The sequence below is a fragment of the Lathyrus oleraceus genome, chromosome 3 (assembly GCF_024323335.1).
Source record: "Lathyrus oleraceus cultivar Zhongwan6 chromosome 3, CAAS_Psat_ZW6_1.0, whole genome shotgun sequence".
Lineage (NCBI taxonomy): Eukaryota > Viridiplantae > Streptophyta > Magnoliopsida > Fabales > Fabaceae > Lathyrus > Lathyrus oleraceus.
In genome coordinates this window covers 236526214-236549516 of record NC_066581.1, presented here as the reverse complement: position 1 = coordinate 236549516, position 23303 = coordinate 236526214, and positions in this window count along the sequence as shown.

Sequence of the window (23303 nt, the reverse complement as noted above, 5' to 3'; positions counted from 1 at the left end):
CGTGTTTTGGTCTCTGTTGGTACGCGTATGGGAATGTGATACGCGTAGCATACGCGTATGGACATGGGCAATACGCGTATGGAATTGGTCAGGCGTGGGCAATACGCGTATGGGCATAGGCAATACGCGTATGGGCAGAATTGTGGTCTTTCCTAGACTGTCGTTGAGCAGTTTTTATTGTTTAGGCTGAGCGAGGTAACTTAGCTGATGCATGGTATACGAGGGATCATTTCCCGTTGCTTTGAGTGGTATAGATATTAGTAGAGTGTGATAATACTGTGTTTGACTATGTGGCATGATGTGATATGCTTTTGTGATAGAATGTGTTAATGATGATGATAACATGACTATATGATGCTGTTGTTGCTATGTTGATTATGATGCATGCTTGGTGTGCATGCATTCATGAAAGGCCGATGCCTAGTGATGAACGGACTGAGCTCCAATGATGTTGTTGACTCCGGGCTTGTTGAGAGGCTTGGTTCCTTGCGGGGAACTCAGATTCTATGGTGATGAATCTGGGAGTGGTGATCCTGTAGTTGGTCACAAAATGGGTATACCGAGTCGTGTTGAGTCATGCATGGGTGTGTGCATTGCATTTGATATGTTGTTTTGTTGATGTTCATGAATATGTTGATTATGATGATTATGATGAGCTGTGTTAGCATCTGTGAAATATATTTATGTTTATATTTCTGTCGTTATATTATTATTTAATAATGTAATTCTCACCCCTTCTGCATGTGTTTATGTTCATCTATGATGAGCAATGTGCAGATAAAGAGGAGTAGCTATTGTTGAGGTTTGAAGAATAAGTGTAGAGTTATTCTACAGAGTCGAGTCAAATGCTCTGGTCATGTGACACCGGGGTTATGGGATTCGATAGATAATTGATTATTATTTAAGTTGTTTATGATGACTAACATGTTGAGATGTTTTGTTGAGATAATGTTGAACCATTATTATGAATTGTTATATGATGAATGATAATATTAATATTGTTGTCCGCTGCGAAGTTTTAATAAAATAAATAATATGTTTTATGTTGTGATGCGATAATTGTTATGTTGTAAGAAATGTAAACTCTTCTACATGTTGTACTCTGATAATCTATTTAAATATGTCGTTTGGGTAGAAGGGTGTTACATTTACCCTTAAAGTTTATTGGAAGACCCCAAGGCCATTCCCGGCCAAGGGTCGGTTCCTCTTCCCCTACCAGATGAAAACCCGGTCGGGGTAGACGTGTGAACAATCCACCATGGCTTCTAGAGTTGCTAGCTGCTAGAGAGGTGAACTGTTATTTCCTATGGGGGATTGATTGTTGCAGTTAGACATGCAAAATGGCTCCGACAACACCCCTGACTTTAGGTGGAGAATCGTTTGCTTTAGTCGGACGTGCAAAACGTTTCCGACAACACCACCTGACTCTAGGTGGGGAGTTAATTACTTTAGCCGGATGTGAAAAGTGTCTCTAGCAGCACCTCTGACTTTAGGCAGGGTATTGATTGCTTTATCCGGACATGTAAAGCTTCTCCAACAACACCCCATACTTTATTAAGCATTTTTTTGTTGTGGGGGAATTATTTGCCTTTGCCGAACGTGCAAAGCGTCTCCGACAGTACCCCCGATTTCTTTATGCCAGGCTTAGATCACGTCGTTCGCACCCCAAATTTACTGTTAATATGCATATCCAAAAAGAAAGAAACATTTCAAAGATCTTCATATTTCATTCATAATTGAAGACAACTCATATATATGAGGAGGGAGATTATACAAGAATAACATTTAGTACAGAACAAGAAAGAAAACATAACCGGGCAGACTAGTCGATGCTTATTTTCCCTATTTGCCTCCTTATGGTTCAACCACGTCTTGGTGGACAAATATTCATGTATTAGAGTTGGCTAGTCAGGGATGCCACGTTGATCTCCATGGTTACACCGTCTCTTTGGTCTCGTTGGAGAACTTGGTAGATATTTTTTGCGCCTTCGAGATCAATGTTGATGACACCCGGTTCTCCCTGCATGTTATGATATTTAAGTTTGAGGTTTACCAGAGAGTTTAATGCGTCTAGCATGGCAACAAAGGACCATCCTATGATGCAATTGTAGATGTTTCTTCAAGGAACAACAAGGAATTCCGATTTGACTTGGACATCCTTCCCATTGCCCACTGATACTGTCAGCTCCACATATCCCCATGGACGAGTGGTCGTCTTTTTAAATTCTTGAAAAATACGAGCCTTCATACGACCACAAGTTTCCTCTTTTGAGTTTCATCTTTTCAAACAACTCCGAGTATATTATGCCACAGGAACTTAAACCATTAAGCAATGTATGGGAGGCATCGAACTTCCCGATAGTGGCTATGTTTAACAAAGGAAATTTTCCATTAGGATACTACCCACCTTTTCCGAGTCCCAAAATCATAACATAGGTTGGTCAAGAATATTCACCGACGTGTTTTCGTCCTTTCTTTGGACGACTACCATCACATCTACCTTCCCCGTCATGGTCTAATGACACTCTGTCATTGCATGTTTTTGATCGAAGAAACAGATCAAAACAAGTTAAAGAGGAGCAAAAATGAAGAATAAAGGCCAAAGAAAGAGACAAAATGACTAAGTATGGAGAAACAAGGACTTAGTAAAAATCCGGTGAAAAAAGGGGCAAAAACCATGCAGCCACTGGAATAATCACACATGCCATCGCGCAACATCACACATGTAATTTAAAAGTAAAGTCAGCATGCCACGCACGATATAGGGTATAACACGCACGATGGTCCGTTTTTCTGGGCTTTTTCTGACGCGTTCTGATCCATTCTGAAGGCTTTAAAAGGGGAAGTTTGGTACTTTTTCAAGGGTTATAAAATTATACACGGGAAGGAAAGGTTTGCAGCATTAGAAGTCATACTTGGAGAGCATTTGAAGCCATTGAATGCAAATTCTTCGAGGGATTTCACATGCAACCTTCTTATTTGTATTTGGTATTGTAATTTGCACTATGAGTAGCTAATTCACTTTAGATTAAGTTGTGTTTGTTGAACCTATTTTAATATTATTGGGACACATGTTTGATTTGCTATTGCATGAATATTTTGAACTATAATTCTATTCAATTGCAGCTTGTTCTTATTGCTTTTTATGTGAGATACTCTTTTAATCTGAATTTCAGAACATAGGGAATATTGACCATTAGTCTATGTGTTGAACCTAGGGAAATTGTTGTGCTTACGCCAATTGAATGAGGATATGAGACCTCGAGTAGTGGCTTAGGAATTAACGCTATATTGCATTGCCTAATCTTGCTTACGTTGGTGGACTAGGGATAGAAAAATCTGAGTAGAGATTAGTGAGTTATACACCAAGGGATTGGGTATAACGGTTTTGTTAATTCAGCATAGAATTGTAGTGACAATATCATTCATGTAATACATCGAACATCAACAGTAACAAAGTAAGGGATTCTATACACAACCTGGTCGCTTTCTTATTATTGTCAGAACACTTTATTTTATTTTCATAATCAAAACTTGACCTCCCCCTTTACTATTTTTTATGTATTACACAATATTGTCTTGTTAAATTGCAGTCCATGTGGATTCGATCTTTTTATTAATGCGACATTATTAATACACTTTCCGAGAAGTCATCAAGTTTTTGGCGTCGTTGTCGAGAACTATTGATAATTTCAACAAGGTGACGCTTATGCAACATTTAATTTTGGTTTTTTATTTGTTTTCAATTATAAATATTCTTTTATGTAATCAGTTATTTATGTTTCTTCTTAAGTTTTCTTTCCTATTCTTTCTCTTTTTATTTTTATTTTTGTTTAATTTTTTCATGTAGTGCAATGCTACTAAGATATATTTCTTTTTGTTTGTATGCAAGGTCAAGACAATCATGCAAGATGACATCTATGCTACCTTGACGAAGTTTGAAGCTTATTCAAAGGAACTTGCAGCAAAAAGTCTAATTCAATAAAATGAGAGAAATTATTCAGAGCCTTATATTGATCATTCATGGGAGGAGGATTTATCATATCAACTTGAAGAAACCTTGACTCAGTTTATAAAGATGACTCAACTCAACTTCTAGAAAAATAACAGGCATCAAGAAACCACGCGAAGTGACATGGAAACATCCTTCGAGAATTTAGAGATGCAACTTGGTCAAATATCTAGCCAATTAGCATTAAAACTAGATCTAGTGGGGAGTTCTATGAAAGTGTGTTAAATAGTCCTAGAGATGTGGAAATTGAAAGAGAAGTGAAATATGAATGTGAGGTAATCGATAAAGGAGGAGTTGAAAAAGAGAAAGTAGAAGAAAAATGCACACCATCTGATGAATAAATAGAAGCAAGAAAAGAAGACACAGAGGTGAAAAATATATATGGGAAACATACAAGAATATAATATGAAGATTATATAGTTTTGGATGAAACTCCAAATTCAATCATTCATTTGGACATAGATGTCTAACAACAAGATCTTCAGCAAAAGAATAGTCCTACACCTAGCAACAAGGTCGATAAAAAAAGAGAAATAGATGAAGTATTGGATGATATTTATACCTTGTTCGATACTATCAAGCTAAAGAGAATATGGAAGAAAAATCTTCAATTCCTGAAAGTAATGTAATTCCTACCAAAGAAAAGGAAGAAGAAGGATGATGTGTTTTTCGTGTCATATATGCCGCCCTAACACAAAAATTTAAAGGTCAAACTTAAGACCTTAAAGAAGCGCTTAATGGGAGGCAACCCATCAGATACGTTTTTATTTCATTTGCAAAATTTAAATTTTAGTTTATTTCAATTAATTTTTTTTATTTTGTATCATGCCACATTTAAAAGAAGTAGGACAAAGACTTGAGAAAGGGATTGAAAGAAGAAAGAGAGACTAAAAACTCTCTTTAATCCTATTTTTTTTAATAATCTCTTTGCATTTTATAGTGTTGTTGTTGTTTCAGGAAATGGGTCCAAAGTGAAGCTGCTCATATCGAGTATCATTATTAATCAGACAAGGGCGGAGTAGACCAAACAGAACTAAGACTTTATCAACACCATACAAGACGTGCAAGATTTTTTTTGCTCCAATGACATGTTAATTTGGAGTTTTCTGAATTTTTATTAATTTATGCGATTCCATTATCCAACAAGTCAATCTCTTAAGTCAATCTAGAGTATTAGCTATAATAGTTGGTTCCCCTTTGTACAAATAAATTTATGTTTGTATTTAATGAACAAATTTGTAGTTGTTGTTTCTTTCAGATTTACAAAATTTACAATTGTACCATTGAACAAATGAACCAAAGAGAAACTTAATCATCAGGAAAACGACTTACAACTTGAAGGAATATGATGAAAAAGGAATCACGAGACTTGTACTCAACCTTCAGATACCTCAACTAGTAATGTTTGAGTCAAATAAATTATGTTGTTTACTATTCCTTAATTGAGTGTATCCATGCATTATTGTTTTATCAGATTTAAACTATTTATGATGAAATTTGTATGGTTTGATTGATACATACTAATGCAGGTGTTTGCTTTTAACTTTGAGCCTTTTTAACTACCATGTAGTAATAGGATACGTTCATTTCTAACCACTTCGAGCTTAGCCTTTCTTTCGGTGATTTAGCCTTATTTTTTAGCCATATGACTTAAAAGATTTTATCTTTCCACCCTCTCTTTGGAGTTAGGTAGAAATGTAGTTACTAAGTGGTATGAAAAAAATTAAGTTTGAGGTTGCTCTTGGAAGCGAGCAAAGTTTTAAGTTTGGGGTTGGGGCACTAGAGAAAAATGCTAAAAAAATAAATCAAAATTATGAGAAAATAAGAAGTTGGAAAGGAACTTCTTAAAAAAAGAGATTAAAAGAATGCAAAATTCATATTAAGGACCACAATTGAAATATCTCTAGTACCATAATGAAAGAAAAAAAATGAGTATGATAAAAGAAAGTGAACTAGTCATCTAACTCCAAAGGTTTAAACCTACTTCCCCAAAAAAATATCATACCCAAACATAATCCAAGATACAGCCGAAAAAGCCCTCAAATGTGTATGTTTTGATTTATTTGACGGATTATATTAGAACATGATCAAACTCGGTATAGACTATTTTTCATGTTGATTAAACGACTACCCTGCCAAGTGAGTGAATCAAGGTGAGATGAGAGACAGGTTGAATACTTGTCAAAGCTTGAGGGTGTTTTTTGAATTTGTCGAATTGATGTTAGAATCTAGAACAATGGTCAGGTAAAGAAAATCTAATTTGGTGATGTTCAGTTGTTATTGTGCAACTTGTTTTCTTTTTGGAATTAGTAGTGCAAACGAGTTACTTGAGGAAAAGCAACGATTTAAGTTTGGGGTTGTGATGACACTCTATCATTGCATGTTTTCGATCGAAGAAACAGATCAAAACAAGTTAAAGAGGAGAAAAAAATATGAATAAAGGCCAAAGAAAGAGGCAAAAATGACTAAGTATGGAGAAACAAGGACTTAGTGAAAATAAAGTAAAAAAGGGGCAAAAAGTGTGCAGCCACTGAAATAATCACGCAGGCCATCGCACACGTGATTTAAAAGTAAAGTCAACATCCCGCATGCAATGCGGGGTATAACACATGTGATGGTCCTTCTTTCTAGGCTTTTTCTAACGCATTCGGATCCACCCAGAAGGCTTTAAAAGGGGAAATTTTATACTTTTTCGAGGGTTCTGAAATTCTACACGGGAAGGAAGGGTTTGCAGCACTAGAAGTCATATTTGGAGAGCATTTGAAGTCATTGAAGGCCAATTCTTCAAGGGATTTCACATGCAACCTTCTAATTTGTATTTGGTATTGTAATTTGCAATATCAGTAGCTAATTTTCTTTGGGTTAGGTTGTGTTTGATAAACCTATTTTAATATTTTTGGGACACATGTTTGATTTTTTATTGCATGAATAATTTGAACTATAATTCTATTCAATTGCAACTTATTATTAATTTTTTTTATGTGAGATACTCTTTTAATCTGAATTTGGGAATATATAGAATACTGACCATTAGTCTATATGTTGGACCTAGGGAAATGTTTGTGCTTATGCCAATTGAATTGGGATATGAGACCTCAAGTTGTGGCTTAGGAATTAACGTTCTATTGCATTTCTTAATCTTGCTTACGCTGGTGAACTAGAGATAAAAAAATATGAGTATAGATTAGTGATTTATACACCAAGGGATTGGGTATAGCAGTTTGTTAATTCTCCGTGGAAGTATAGTGATGATACCATTCATTTAATACATCAAACATCAACAGTAGCGAAATAGGGGATTCTATACACAACCTGAGTGTATTCATATTATTATCATAACATTTTATTTAATTTTCGCAATCAAAACTTGAAACCCCCTCCCCCTAATTTACTATTTTCTACGCATTGCACAATATTGTCTTGTTAAATAGCAATCCATGTGGGTTCGATATTTTTATTACTACGTTACTATCGATACACTTGCCTAGAAATCATTATGGTCACTTTGGATGGAAAGTTTTCCCGAGGTGTTCCTCTTGTGATGGCAGAGATATATGGATGTTTGTCTTTGTTGGCCACCTTGTGTCATACCTCGAAAAATACAATCCTTCGTGAAGCGTAATCGCACGCTCGCACAGAATGTGTTCGAATTGAGTCACCACCGAACTTTATTATTTACAATGAAGGAAAAGGAAAATATCGATAAAACCTTAAAAAAATAAAATGGTTGTCATAACCAAAACCGGGTTCGGGAGTCGATTACATAAGGAAAAGGTATTATCCCTCCTCACGCCCATTGTACTCAACGAGAACCTTTTAGTTAAATTTGCGATTGAATATTATCTTATGTTATTTGTTTCCTTCGAGTTATCACAAAGTGTAAAAGGAAAAGGAAAGGGATCCCAATTTTTTATTAATGTTCCTTACAAGATTGCGAGTCTTGCTCCTACATATCTCCAGGTGTGATGGAGAACCCAGGGCTACGTAGTTCTGGATACAAAATGTTTTGTTTGTTGGTTGATTTTAGAAGAAGATACTTTATCACCAACAACGGAAAACATTTCTTACCAACATCGGCTTGAAGGAGTGGACATTTGCATCATATCGAATGGATTTCTAAATATCAACATTCGCGGGAAAAATGTTGCTTATCTCAACTCACGCATTTGTGGACGAAACATTATTTTGCATCGTCTCTAGACTAGATATCTTTCAATTTAAAGAGTTTGATTTTTTGAATGTTTTATAAGCGAATGACGAAAATTTGATGGGAACGAGACGTAAGCCTCGGGACCAATCGTTCGAGGTTCCACCTGAATGCTAGACTCCAATGGTCCTTTTTCATTCAAGGTATTTAAGAAATTTGTTTGATGGACAATAAGGCTCAATAAGAACAAGACGTAAGCCTTAGAATCAATTGTTCAAGGGTTCCATCAGAATGCTAGACTCCAATGGTCCTTTTTTTGTCCAAGTTTATTAAGTTTTTTAAGAGCAAAAGAAAGAATAAATGACTAACCTAAGACGTGTGCCTCAGGACCGATCATTTGAGGGTTCCATCGGAATGCTAGACTTCAATGGTTCTCTTCTTTTGTGTTTTTTAAGAAAAATGTTTTAATATTATGTTTGATTTAGGAAAAGTCACTTGATGTTGATCGAGGTTTAATTTGCATTGAAGGATTAATTGAGTTATTAAAATGGTTTAGAAATGATTTGAAAATAGTCAGAATTGAAAACTAACTTGATGTTGATCAAGTGTTTGAATCTTATTTGAAAGGTTGATTTGATTGTGCACATTCATGTCTTGTTTAACAATCAAATATCTTCATACAAGATTACATAAGTCATGCAATGATATACAGTTGAATATGATATATGATCATACAATTAACAAGTATCACACAAGCCATGCAAGCATTCTCACAGTGAATTAAAAGTTAAATAGTTCAACCCATGAGTCAAGATTAATTCTAATTTTTTTTATTAAAAAAGGATAAAGTGAAACAAACCTTAATTCATGCATCTAAAATATTAATTCTTTTTATTTTATTATTATTTTTTTAAAAAATAAATAAATAAATAAAAATGATTATTATTATTATTATTATTATTATTATTATTATTATTATTTTTGTTGAAAAGAACAAAATTGAATCTAACAATATTTTCTGATTTATTTAACAAAATATTTTCCCTCTTTTAATTAATCAAACAAAATAATGGGAAAAAGAAAAAGTAAACAAGTGGGTTGTCGGGGTATGTGTAAGAACAAGATTTGGTTTTGCATCTAACATTTAGTTTTGATGATAACAATGCATTGTTTCTTAGAGAAATTTTTTGTATACTAACGATTTTCATCTAGTGTGTAGCTTTTGCTAACAGGTTCTGACTCTGAAGTATTGACTTGTGACATCATCAAATTTTGGAATCAACACACTCTGACGCTGAGGAGATACAAGTGTTTTACAAGATGTTGTCAAGTTCTAGAAAGATCTCAGAAAATGGTTCTAATGAACATTTGTGCTGAAGCTTTTGACTATGACTCTGATTGAAGAGCCTTTGAAGGATTGTCCACCTTCAAGATTCTGCACTCAAATTCTGAAGATTCTGAAGAACAATATCTCAAGACTCTGAAGACCAAGGTTCTGAAGATTCTGTGAACTAGTCTCTTGATCCTTTTAAGCATGCTTCAACATCATTTCATCAGAAGCCTTTGAAGATTAGAAGATAAGATCAAAAGGTTTTGCATCAGAAAAATAGTACACAATACAAGATCACCCTTCCCTCCACTACGCTGATTTTTGGTCTAAGGAAAATACTATTGTACCATTTTGTCTCCTATATGCAAACTGTTACACAAAGAGACAACTGTAATTTACTATTCCAATTCTACCCTCCAGTGAATCTTTTAACTGCCTATAAAAAAGAGTCTTGGAAGAATGGAAGAAGTTGATAACGCTTACACTATTAAACATACACACACACACATACACTCTGATATAGTAAATATTTTATGTGTATAGTCTTTGTAAACACACAAGAGTTGTTGCTCGTTATTGTGTGAGATATTCTTTGTATTAAACATGTGTTAATATGCTTCCTTAGAAGCATTCTTTGTAAACACAAACATGTAAATCTCAAAGTTGTTTGAGTGGTTTCCTTGAGTGACTAGGTTTTAGTTAGATAGACTCAAGAAGACAAATATGGTTTGTCTTTGTGGTATCTGTAATAAGGTTTTAATTATAATGGATTAAGTCCTTATTAAGAAGGAGAAATTACCTTGATCGGGTGGACTAGAGGTAGCTTCGTTAATAGTGAACCAGTATAAAAATAACTTTGTTATTTTTCTTGTTCGTGATATTGCTCTACTGAGTTGGTTTTGAAAAAAAATTTGTTTTTAGAAACCCAATTCAAATCCCCTTTCCTGTGTTTCTTGTCACCTTCCGTATGCGTCTGACCCAAGGAAAACAAAAGAAAGGAAGGATCAAATCTCATCCAAAAACAAAGTTGGGCACAGGTCAAAACCCGGTTCGGATCTCGACCGGTCTAACATTATCCCAAACACAAAACAAAAACCAGTTTCCCAAATTGCAATCATAAAATCTAGTTTATTCTTTCCTTTACCTTCTACCGTCTTCTTCTTCTTCTCTCCCAAACAAACCTAAAACTTTCATGTCCAAATCCTAAACCCTCAAGAATATTAGAAGAAAATAAACTCTAACCAAAACCCACAAAGATGAATTACGTGCTAAACAAAGAGCCTTTTACCGAACTAAAAAAACACGCTAAAATCTACTACAACAAATTCAAACAATGAATCAAAACGGATTCAGCAAACAACGATTCAAACAAACAAACTCGGAGAACAACCACAAACACTCACATGAAAATCAACAATGAAAACAAACATAGGTAACCATCAGAGAAGCATACGGAATTGTACAAAAACTCTATTTCCCTAAACAACCCAATACCCCTCTTCATTATGTTTTTCATGTTACAAATGCACTCAGATGGCGAATATTTAAAATTGAAAAATAAACAGGGCTCAAATCAGCGACAATGAATAGAATATAGTGAAGGAATTGTCGAGCATCTACCCAAGCTGAAGAATGAAACTCAATGCAGGAATCTCGAGGTATTTTCCATGCGCTTTTCTTAACTTGATCGTTATATGTGTTCTCTGTATTGGCTGAATTTTTCTCAACTTGATCATAGCTTTAGTAACGAGTTATGTCAAGGTTTTGATTAAAAGCTTTGAGGGAGGTTAGGAATAACTTCAACAAAGTTTCTTTAGGTTTTTTTCGTATTGTTGTATGCGGTTTGCAGTGATGGGGGTTTAGTTCAAGTTAATCAGAGCTTTCTTGTGAATCTCTACTAACTTTTAGGAAGAACTTTGATGGGTTTTAGGGTTTTTTAGGAATTGATTTCTGCAGAGCTTTGCTGGTAATCTTGTATGTATCATTGTGAGAAGTATAATGTCTTATTTATAGGGAGAGTGTTAGGAGGAATATTCCTCTGAGTGAGTGAAGATTGTTGTAGATCTTATCCAGTCATGAGCTTTAAAAAATCTGAAATTCGTTGGAAGTTTTTTCACTTAGATTTTGTGGGAACCCCTCTTGGATTGTAACTCATATTTTATTTGTGTGTAGTGAAATTAGGATTGCTTCTAGAAGTGATATGGTCCCTCTCTAATTTCAATTAGTTTTTCACTATGTAAGAAAATAGGCTTGTCACATATTTCTTCTAAATTTTCCTCTATTTGTATGTTATTGATGATTATTGGGAAACTCATGTGGTCCCCCTCCCTTTTTAATTGAAAAATGCATCGAAACATTTATTCCTACAATTCAAAAATGGGATTGTTTTATGTTTTTAAATAGTGATTTCCTTTTTTTTTTTTATGATTGTATGAGTTGGATGTTGTGCACTCTTCTTGCAACCCGGATATGTTGTTGTCATGAGTTGTTTTGGTGGTAAAATTATGAAGTTTGGCACTTTGAATCTGAACATTATATGCTTCTTTGATTTGCTTGATATGTTTGATGGCTTGTGTTGCAAAACATAGACACGGTGAAGAACATCCTCAAATTCGAAGTAACACCTCAGCATAAAAAGGAAACTTGGCTTGGAAGAGATACATGTTTGTAGTTCCATAGGAATAGGTTTTCAAAACTTGTAATGATCCATGGTGCTCTTGTAAAACTAAAATGTTCTTCTTGTATCTAAAAACTTTGTACATTTGTGTAATATTTGACGTATTTTTGTATGCAAATGGTTGTAAGCAATTTGGTTTGAACATGAATGAGTGCTTTGATTGGATATGAATCCAAGTTATTAGAATATGAATGAAAGCTATTAGAATGTGAATGAGATGAATTATAATTGTGAATGAGAATGAAAGAAAGTTAATGATGAATGTGAATTATGAAAGTGAATAAGATTTAATAAATTATAAAAGGGCATTATGAATGTGAATAAGATGAAAGCAAGTTAATTATGAATGTGAATTATGAATGTGAATTATGAAAGTGAATGAGAAGTGATTTGGAAAGTAAACTTGTAATTTTCTCTTATGACTTTCCAAAGTACAATGTGATCCACTATACCTTCAAATTCACTTCTAAAAACATCCAAAAACCAAACTTAAACACAAGCCAAACATTCTCATGGCTTTATTAATTCAAAAGAATATATGCAAAGTTGATGTTGTGAGACTTTGAACAAAGGAGGGAATTGCATATATGACTTTGGGCTTACGAAAAAGTGAAATTGGGAACAAGGCCTAAGTGAAATTGTAACCAAAATGGAACAAATACCCTAAAATAAGAAAAAATACAAAGGCTCACCTCTCTACACCTTAACCAAGGATGCCATAACCCTCAGTCCCAAAACTCTAAATGATGCATGATGCATGGATTAGTCAAGAGAAACAACCATTAGCCCAAATTATCCATTGAATCCCAATTTCTGGCTAGACCTATGGATGGGAATGTATTCTTATGACTTAATGAAATGGTCATAAGAAAAAATGCAGATGAATGATTTAAGGTGTAGCAAAATTTAGGGTATGACACCTTGCTCTAGACACTAGTTCTAGCATCTGCAATCTTCGAGTATTTTCCCTTAGGCAAATCTTCCTAGTCTCTTTTCCCCCCTTCACGTATTCATCAACTATACTGTAAGACCTCAATTTTTACCCTAAGATCCATCATACAGTTCCATCATAAGCATTAGCATTGGGATCATATCTTGGCATCCTCCTTACACCCCTTCATTGGGTTTATTTTGGGAGAGATCACCAAGCACTTTGTGATTATATCATACTTGTATTTTATCATTTCACTGACCAAAATATCAAAAAAATGTCTTTGCATTTGCCTAACTCTTTTGTAGGATGGGCATGATCTCATTGATTCATCAAGTTCACATCTAGGGTTTGAGACCCCCATGAACAAAGAGCACAACCAAGAATTGATCCAAGAATGGTTATGAGCATCATATATGAGTCCCAATGATTCCTGCATGTTATATTGATCAAGTTCTCTTCAAGATTTTGAGGATGATTTGCCTTGGAAACCCTAGTTTGACTGGGCATCTTGAGTAACTTCTCCAACAAGCTATCTCACCAATTGATCAAATTTCTCAAGGGACACTTCAAGATTCACCATATTATGCATATATGACCTACTATGAGCCTAGAAAGTCAATATAATTGGAGGTTAGCAAGTTGGTTGATGGTGGTTGGCCAGATGGATTCATCTGATCAAAACTGGGTCTCCCTAGACCCTATCTCCTACAATTTTCACCATATGAAAATGATTCCAAGATAAAACTTAATCTAAATGATATTCCAAATAACTTTCATGTTGATACCTAGATCTAGTTTTGCTTGGAAAATCATTTTCTATGTTGAAACGTTATAGGTCATTTTGTCTAAACCCTAAATTGAAAGTCAACTTCCCCAGGCCATAACTTGCTCATTTTTTGTGAGATGAAAGATTTCCAAGTTGCACAATCAAATTGAATGTGTCTACTTCAACTTTGATGTATGGAGTGGGAGCTAATTCAACTTCTTTGAGCATGTGATATAAGGTTACATTATAGGTCACTTTTGACCTATACCATTGATAAAGTGATTTTTCTAAACTTCAAAAATGCATAACTCTATCATTTTAAATCCAAATGACATGAAACTGGTGACCATTTTGAAGGTATTTGAGAGAGGTACAACTTTGATTAATACACTTTTCTCATTTGAAGCTCATATAAGACGTTAAGCAAGGTGGAATATTGAAACATATGGCTTGATACTTAGAAAAAATTTGATATGTCAAAAATTTCCAAACTTCCACCTCAAATTTCTCCAAGTTTCAAGCTCCAAATGGAAAAGTGTTGAACATGAAAGTTGTTCCTCTTGATCTCACCTTTTCAAAGAGCTCTAATTATTTCATTTTGGACAAGGAATGCATAGGCTGCACATGGCATGAACATGGTGTCATCACTTGGCAAAGATCAAACTTCAAATCCAAATGTACACTTGCCTTGCAATCCAAGCTGAATTCAGACTATCTAACATTCATTTGTGGACTTATGGCAATGATTTTATGGGCCTATGCGCGCCCATGCACCCATGCACCCATGCACCCATGCATCATCAATGACCAAATTTGGAAAGTGATTTCAAGTGTGCAAATATCAATGGTTTCAGCTATAAATAGAGCCTCATATGCTCAACAATGAACACACATTCGCGCCAGCTTTGATCCCCCATCTCTAACCCTCACTTTGCAAAGGATAAACCTGAGAAATTCATTTGAGTTTGAGGTTGAATTTCCACTGTTTTGATATTCAAATCTCCAGGAATCCATAACCTTTTAAGCATTCAATCCTCCTTCTGCAAGCATTTGGAGTGAGATCAAGCACGAGCAAGATCAAGATCAGTTGAATCCAGACCTCCATTGAAGGTATTTTCCAGAAATTTTGATCTCTTCGATTCTCTCAAATTCTTGCTCAATTCTATTGATTCTTTGGTTGTCTGAAGTCCTAACAATGTAGGCAAGAAGGTTGTGTTGCTTTGAGGCCAAATCGAAGCAACTCAGTTCATGTACCTCAAATTTCAACTTCATGTATCTCTCAATATACTTGGAGTTAGAGTGAATTGAGGCCAGATTCGAACTTAGTGCCATTTTTACTTTGAAATCACGTCCTTGTTTTTAATTTTGGTGATGGTTGATGGTGGACCAGTCCGGTGAGGTCCACTGGAGAAGAAGACCGGAGCTATAACTCCGGCCATGCGCTGACATGTCTCACAACCACATGATCCATGTAATTTGTTTTAATCACGATCGTTCCTTTTGAATACCAATGGTATGGCGCGCTGACTCATGTGCGCGGTGGAACGCGTGTTTCTGGCCACTTGATCTGCCATCTCAATTAATGAGGGAGATCAAGTGGTCCACGTTTTTTCTGATATTTTAATTTTAATTGCATTATTTTCAATAATTCATATTAAATTCAATATTGATCCAAAAAATATGGGACTTTCATCAAAAAATTTCAAATATTTTTCTCTTTCATATTCTGAATTAAAATTATTTTTTGGATCATTATTAATATTTTTCATGAATTAATTGATTTTGCATTTGTTTTAATTGTTTAAAAATATTTTTAAATGTCCAAAAATTATGAAATTTTTTCTCCAAGGTCCTTTGACCTTGTTTGACCTATGATAAATCTCATGGCAATTTCTTTGGTGTTTTGATGAGATTTTAGAAATTGGACAAACCATATTTAATTTAAATGCACTATTTTAGTATTTTAATTTGAATAAATGCCAAAAAAAATTTGTTGACCAATTGTGATGACTTGTTTATGTTTGACTCTTGTTGTTGGGCCTTGGTCAAGGTTGATTTGACTTTGTCAAATTAATATCATTGGATTTAGGGGATTGATGGAAGGTATATTACATCTCCCAAAATGAATGGATGATATTAATTTGGTAAAAGTCCTCCTTTGACCAATTTGTGATTTGATCCATTCCCCTCCCACTTCATATTATTCCCTTTCTTCATTCATTTATTCCATTTGGCCTATGACATCTCAAAGTCTCAATGCTAGTTGATTGAAAAATTAACATGAGTATGGATGAGATTAGGCCACACTTTTGCATATTCTTTTTTGTGTGTGGTATGTTTCATGAGCATAGTCCATTATACTATGTCTCTAACATGCATTAACACCAAAATTCTATTTCCCGACCTCAAATAGTTGTGACTTCTATATAAGTCCAATTATGATTGCTTAACATAACGCTAAATTTGTGACATAAAAGGCATAAGCATTCTAGTTAGTGAGATTGTAAGTCTCCCCTCTTTCATGGTATTGTGTGGAAACTTGGCCTTCTTTCCTTCCTTTGGAAGATGTTTTGGCTCAAGGATTCATACTTGTGATAAGTGGGTTGAGTGTTCTCCAAAGAATGTCTTAGAAATGAAAAGCAAAAGCAAAATAATACTAACTTCTAACTAATTAACTACTAAATTTTAATTTCAAGCCTTTACTTTAATGCAATTTACTTTTAGCACCCTATTTCATTTGCCATTGTTCATATCATTCTAATTGTTTATGTTAATGCAATTTTCACTTTGTCCACTTGGACCATATTGTGTGATATATCTTGTTTGTGTATACTTTGCTTGTTTGTATGGTCTTTAACCATTAATGTACATAATAACAACAAAAAGCCCTAAAAAACTTTTGTGTGGACTGTTGACTTGATCTTGGACAAATGGACTTATAATCTAGGCAACCTTCCTATGCTAAAGGACTTGGCCAATGCCAACTTGCTGAGAAATCAAGTGCTTGCAATTTGAAATTCATCTGATACATCTTGGAAGACATCTCTGAGTTCATCTGCAACATGATCATTGTGAAGCTGTTATTTTGAACCTGTGACTTGTGGAATTCATTTGTTGCATGGGCTATTTTGGAGAAGATCATGGAATGGATAAGCTTGGATGTGACCATCTTTATTTGATGCCTTGCTCTTCAAGATAATATAATTGTGCATTTGTGTGTTGCTTGATTCTAAAAGTCCAAGGGAATTCTGGGTTTCTATTGACATTCTTGTCTATTGGATTGCTACCCATTTGGTCAGATATTTTCAACTCTAAACTTTTAATTTTGTACATAGGATAGTCTCTTCATCTTCTCCCCATTTCTTTAATTTCAAAATCTCTCCCTCCATTTTTCAAAATCCTCTTTGTGTGAACCACTTTTGTTCTAAACTTAGACCACGTTTGCAAAAAGATAGAAACTTTGGCCTTATGCCATTGCATTTTCAAACTTCTTTTCTTAAATCAAACTTGTAAATAGACATAGCTATACTTGACTTAAACTTTCAAAAATCCAAAAAGAATTAACTCATTCAAACCATTTTTAGGCCTTTGTGCCTTTCAAACTTAATTTTTGTTAAAAACAATGCATCCACTTTGAAATTTGTATAACGAACTACGAGGTTTTCACTACGCCAAAAACTGGAATAAACAGCGCCCCTTAGAGGGCGCTTTATTACAAAAGCGCACTCTAAAGTGAAGAGAAAAAATAAGGAGCATACTATTGGAATAGACAACGCACTTTAGAGGGCGCTTTTGTAATAAAGCACACTCTAAAGTGAAGCGAAAAAATAATGAGGAAATGGAGGGACACCAATAGAGGACGCTTTATTGAAAGCGCCCTCTAAGGGTAACCTTAGAGGGCGCTTTTGAAAAAGCGCTCTCTATGTCCATGTACATTTCCAGTTTATAAGGCGCTTTTGGAAATCCTTAGAGAGCGCTTTTAGAAGCGCCCTCTTAGGCCCCCTTTAGAGGGCGCTTTTGTAACAAAGCGGCCTCTAAAGTGAAGCCAAAAAAAATAATGAGGAAATGGAGGGACAACAATAGAGGGCGCTTTAGTGAAAGCGCCCTCTAAGGTTACCCTTAGAGGGCGCTTTTAAAAAAGCGCTCTCTAAGTCCATGTACATTTCCAGTTTAGAAGGCGCTTTTGGAAAGCCTTAGAGAGCGCTTTCAGAAGCGCCCTCTTAGGCCCCCTTTAGAGGGCGCTTTTTTTACAAAAGCGCCCTCTAAGGTCCCCTTTAGTAAACATTAAAATTATAACATATATTGCATGTCTCTTTATTTTCCCTCTCTATAAGCTATTTCGTTTACGTAACTGGGTTTTCTCTCTACTGCGATTACTCTCTACTGCGATTACGCTCGTCCTCCGTTCGTTCTCCCTCCCTCACCGTCATCGTCGCCGTCGCCTTTTTCTGCTGCTGCGTTCACGTTCACTGAGTTCACGTTCACCGTCACTGTTCACTTTCTTCTCCATCGTTACCGTCACCTTGAAGGTATTTCTCTTCTCCATCGTTACCGTTCACTTTCTTCATGTGTTTGATTAGGGCATTTTCTAAACTTAGTTTTACATTTTGTGCATTATGTTGATTAATGTTGTTTAGGGCAAATTGAGTTTTTTATTTCTGATTGAAAACTGATATCATTTGAAGTGTGTTTGAGCTTGTGCTTGGAAGTTTGATGATTATGGATGCAAGTTTGTTCATGTTCCAAACACCATAAGTTTGCATTGGTCTTTTGCATGCAGTAGGTGTGTGTGAGTTTGTATTCAATAATGATAAAAAAAAAAGAGTTTAGATTGTTGTAACATGAGAGAAATGGAAGGTATATGAATGTGTTCACGTATTGAATCATTGTCTTACTTGGGTCTTATTGAATCATTTCTATATTACAGATAAAATGGCTAACCAAGACGATACCCATGACAAGAATGGATCACGTAACAATGTTGAAAAAGAAATCAAACGAGGATTGACTGTTATGAAGTCAATCATTCGTGCAAGAGACAAGGGTGTAAAATTTGAAGTACATTGGAGTGCTGAAGACCAACTAATTGAGCCTAACGGTTCAATGTTGGCAAGTTACATTGGTTTCCTTGTTCGACAACATATTCCGATTACATGTGATAATTGGAGAAGTCCGGTCTTGAAGGTTGGCAAAGAAAAAATATGGTCGGAGATACAGGTACTTACCCTATATTGTTATATGTTTTTTTTGTTGACTATTTGTTGACCATATATTGTTATAATATTACTTTATAATAACACACTCCATGTGTATGTTTTTTAGAGATCCTTTCACATCGATGAAAGTCGGCAAAAATATTGTATTCAATTGGCCGGAAAAAGACTCCGAGGATTTCGATCCTTTTTGTCCAACAAATTTCTCAAGGATGAGGAAGGAAAATTTGTTGAAGCAGAACGGCCAATGAAGTATGCCGAGATTATTTCAGCCGATGAATGGAATAACTTTGTCGCCAAACGAAGAAACGAAAAATTCCATGTAATGTCTATTAATTATGGTATTATACAATTGTTAAGTTACTTGGTTCTAATATGCCTTAAACTTTTTTATCCAGGAAGTAAGCGACATAAATCGGAAAAGGGCATCAAAACCCGCGTATCCGTACAAAAAAGGGCGTACGGGATATGCACGGTTACAACAAAGAATTGTGAGTATATTCAAATACTATGAGCTTATACATTGTCACAATATGTTATAATTGATGATCTTATAATCTAATTCAATGTGTAGCTAGCCGAGGAGAAAAATGACGCAACATCTCTTCCGGAGCACGTATTATGGAAGGCTGCTCGGGTTGGGAAGGATGGGGCTGTCGTTGAAGCGGTCCAAACTGTTTATGACGAATGTGTAAGTATATGTAACATTATTTCTTTAATTATATCGAAAATTTTGTTAGACATATAATTCATTTTTAATCTCCTCTAATAATATTTCAGGAGACTTTATCCCAAACCGTACCTTCAACCGAGGTCCAGGATTGCAGGAGCGTACTTAGTCGAGTACTAAATGTTCCTGAGTATTCCGGTCGTGTGAGGGGTAAGGGTTTTGGTGTGACTCCGTCGTCATTTTATAAAAAACCAAAAACAAAAAATCCTACCAACAAAGAGGTGATGGAGACCTTGGCGGAGTTAAGGGCACAAGTACTCCAACTGCAAAACGAGAATGCAAGGTATAGAGAGGAAATGTGCGCCTCCGAGGCAAAAGATACTAGTGACCGAGCTAGTATCAATTGTCAACCGAAATTTCCCGAGGTAATTATATATGTTATTATGAAATTAAAATAGCACTTTTTTACTTGACACATATACACGTTAACAATAACATTTATTATTGGTTTAGGGCATTTCACCTTGTCAGCTGTATCTATCGTCACCAACTTATCGCATGGTTGGCAAGGGAAAAGTGCACAACACTTTGGGTGAATTACTTCACCATAATCCCCTCCCGGTGGGATATATGAAAGTTTCGGTTGACCTTGTATTAGATACCGACGCGCTTCTACCATTACCTGACGTTGTTTTAGAGACAACGTTGATGCGAGAAGCAGTCGGATCCTTTGTTGGATGGCCGTCAGATCTAATTTTCCCAGATGCCGAGGTATATATGTTCTAAATGATTATGAATCTTTAGTATTCACATTTCAATTCAGCTACAATTATGATATTTAATCAATCCTTATTACATGGTAATGTTAGACTCCTACAAGACCCACGCATAAAGCTGGTAAAGGGATTTCAAGACGCATCGAGTCGGTTGCATCTCTAAAAGAGGTACAAATATATATACCTATTGAATTATATACGCAACGATTCTGCTGCATCACAAAAAGTCATGATTTAATTTATATGAATTTTTAGGTTCCCGGTCGAAAGTTGAAAAAAGCTGGTAACGATATTCCTCCAACGACGTCTGGGACAAAATCTCAAATTATGATGCGTCTTGAGAAAATGGTGAATGAGTCCGATATTATGCACGGGGCCATTCGTAGTATAGATTTTGATGAAGGTGTTTTCGGAGCTGCTCATTTCGAAATAATTGCAAAGGAGGACATGCAACAACTTTTTGAACACGACGAATTGGGCATCGCTGTCATTCATACATACATATGGTACTCCGATCAATCTATAATTTACTTAGTTGAACAATTTATTTACACATTTCAATGAGTAGTCTAATGTTTATTATGTTTCTATTTAAGGTATATGTATGTAACATTGCTGCGGGGAACTGAATTGTGTAACCGTTTCAATTTTATTGCTGCTTCCCGTATCAACGCAACGTTAATAACGAAAAATCCAACATCCGTAAAGAATGATCTAGTCGATAGATTCATGGCGGCCGGCGATAATACTACACCCAGTTTGTATTTTTTACCGTTTAATTCTGGCAACGGGTTAGATTTTCTTTCTAATAATTTCATTCTAATCTATGTATATCTTTTACGTAGAAAATTTTCATTCATCTAAATTTTTGTTTTATTTTACAGTGGTCACTGGGTGTTGGTTGCTATGGATCTTTCGAGACTAATAGTGTATTATCTCGATTCGTTATCGGGTGATTGGAGTAAATATCCGAGTATGAAGAAGACGGTTGACGCGTAAGTGAAATTCCCCTAAATATTCGTGTGTATTTGTATATTTAATTATGTCTGTCAGATTGATCTCAATATACGTTTTTATTTTGTTAGGGCAATAATAAAATTTAGATCGAAAAAGAATTATCGCAATAGGAAGGACATTACCTGGATCAGAGTTCAGGTATATATTAAGTATCTTATTTTTGCTTATAATAGTGTTTGTTTTTTTGCTTATAATAGTGTTTGTAAGAAATTAACTATATATATATTGTTTGTTTTTCTGTGTAGTGTCCTCAGCAAAATAATTCGGTCGATTGCGGATTTTTTGTATTGAGATTTATGAGAGATATCATTGCGTTGAATCGTATAGACATCCCAAAAATGGTATGGAATAATAACTTAGGGTTTATTTTAATATTATCGGATATTTCATCTAATTTGTTACTAAATCATGAATATGTTTTATTCTCTTAATTGTAGTACTTTGAGGAATACAAATCTTACTCAAGAGCTCATTTGGATGAAATGAAGGATGAATTGTGTCAATTCATTGTTGATCAAAGAATCATATAGCTAGGTTGTATATTGTTGTACATATATGTATGGAATGTTGTTGTTGTATGCTGTTGTTGTATATATGTTGTATATTGTTGTTGTACTTTTACTAACTCATGAATATGTTGTTGTATATTGTTGATCAAAGAATCATATATTATGTTGTATATATGGAGGATTAATGTTGTATATAAATGGATTCATGTTGTATATATCAATGGATTAATGGTGTATAACATTGGATTAAAGGATGAAATCAATATGAATTTTACACTTTTGCAGCATGCGAACAGGTTACCAATTAAATATCCACTGTTTTTCAAACAATTTTTTTTAAAATAACTAACACTTTAGAGGGCGCTTTCTGTAGGAAGCGCCCTCTAAACATTTTACATTGACAACTTTAGAGGGCGCTTTATCCAGAAAGCGCCCTCTAAACACTTTACATTGACAACTTTAGAGGGCGCTTAACACTTTAGAGGGCGCTTTATGTAGGAAACGCCCTCTAAACATTTTACATTGACAACTTTAGAGGGCGCTTTGTCCAGAAAGCGCCCTCTAAACACTTTACATTGACAACTTTAGAGGGCGCTTTTTCCAGAAAGCGCCCTCTAAACACTTTACATTGACAACTTTAGAGGGCGCTTTTTCCATAAAGCGCCCTCTAAGGTTTCCCTTTATGGACCACTCCAGAGGGCGCTTTTTTCTGAAAGCGCACTATAATGTGGCCCTTAAAGGGCCACTTTAGACAACGCTTTCTCCAGGAAAACAAAGCGCTGTCTTTACCTATGCCAGCGCCACTTTAGAGGGCGCTTAAAAGCGCTGTTATAGGCCAAAATAAGCGCCCTCTTTTCCCTTATTTGGCGTAGTGTTTGATCCCTCATTTTTATGTTGGTACATAGGCACAAGATCAAAGGTCTTATCAAATGCAAAAATATAATTAATGAATTCTTTTCTCATCCCCCCATTCTATTTGTTTATAAACATCACTTTATACCAAGTACATATGCACACACAAAGGGCTCCCTAGGAGTACCTAGGACACTTTGGGTGCTAACACCTTCCCTCTGTGTAACCAACCCCCTTACATGTAATCTCTGACATTTTATTAGTTTTGATTTGAAAACTTCTTACTTTTGGGTTTTGTTCGTACTTTTTCCCTTTCCCCTTGGAAACAATAAAAGCGGGGTGACGACTCTTGTTATTTGATCTCTAGCTTATCCATAGCTTGATGATCATGAATTTCCCG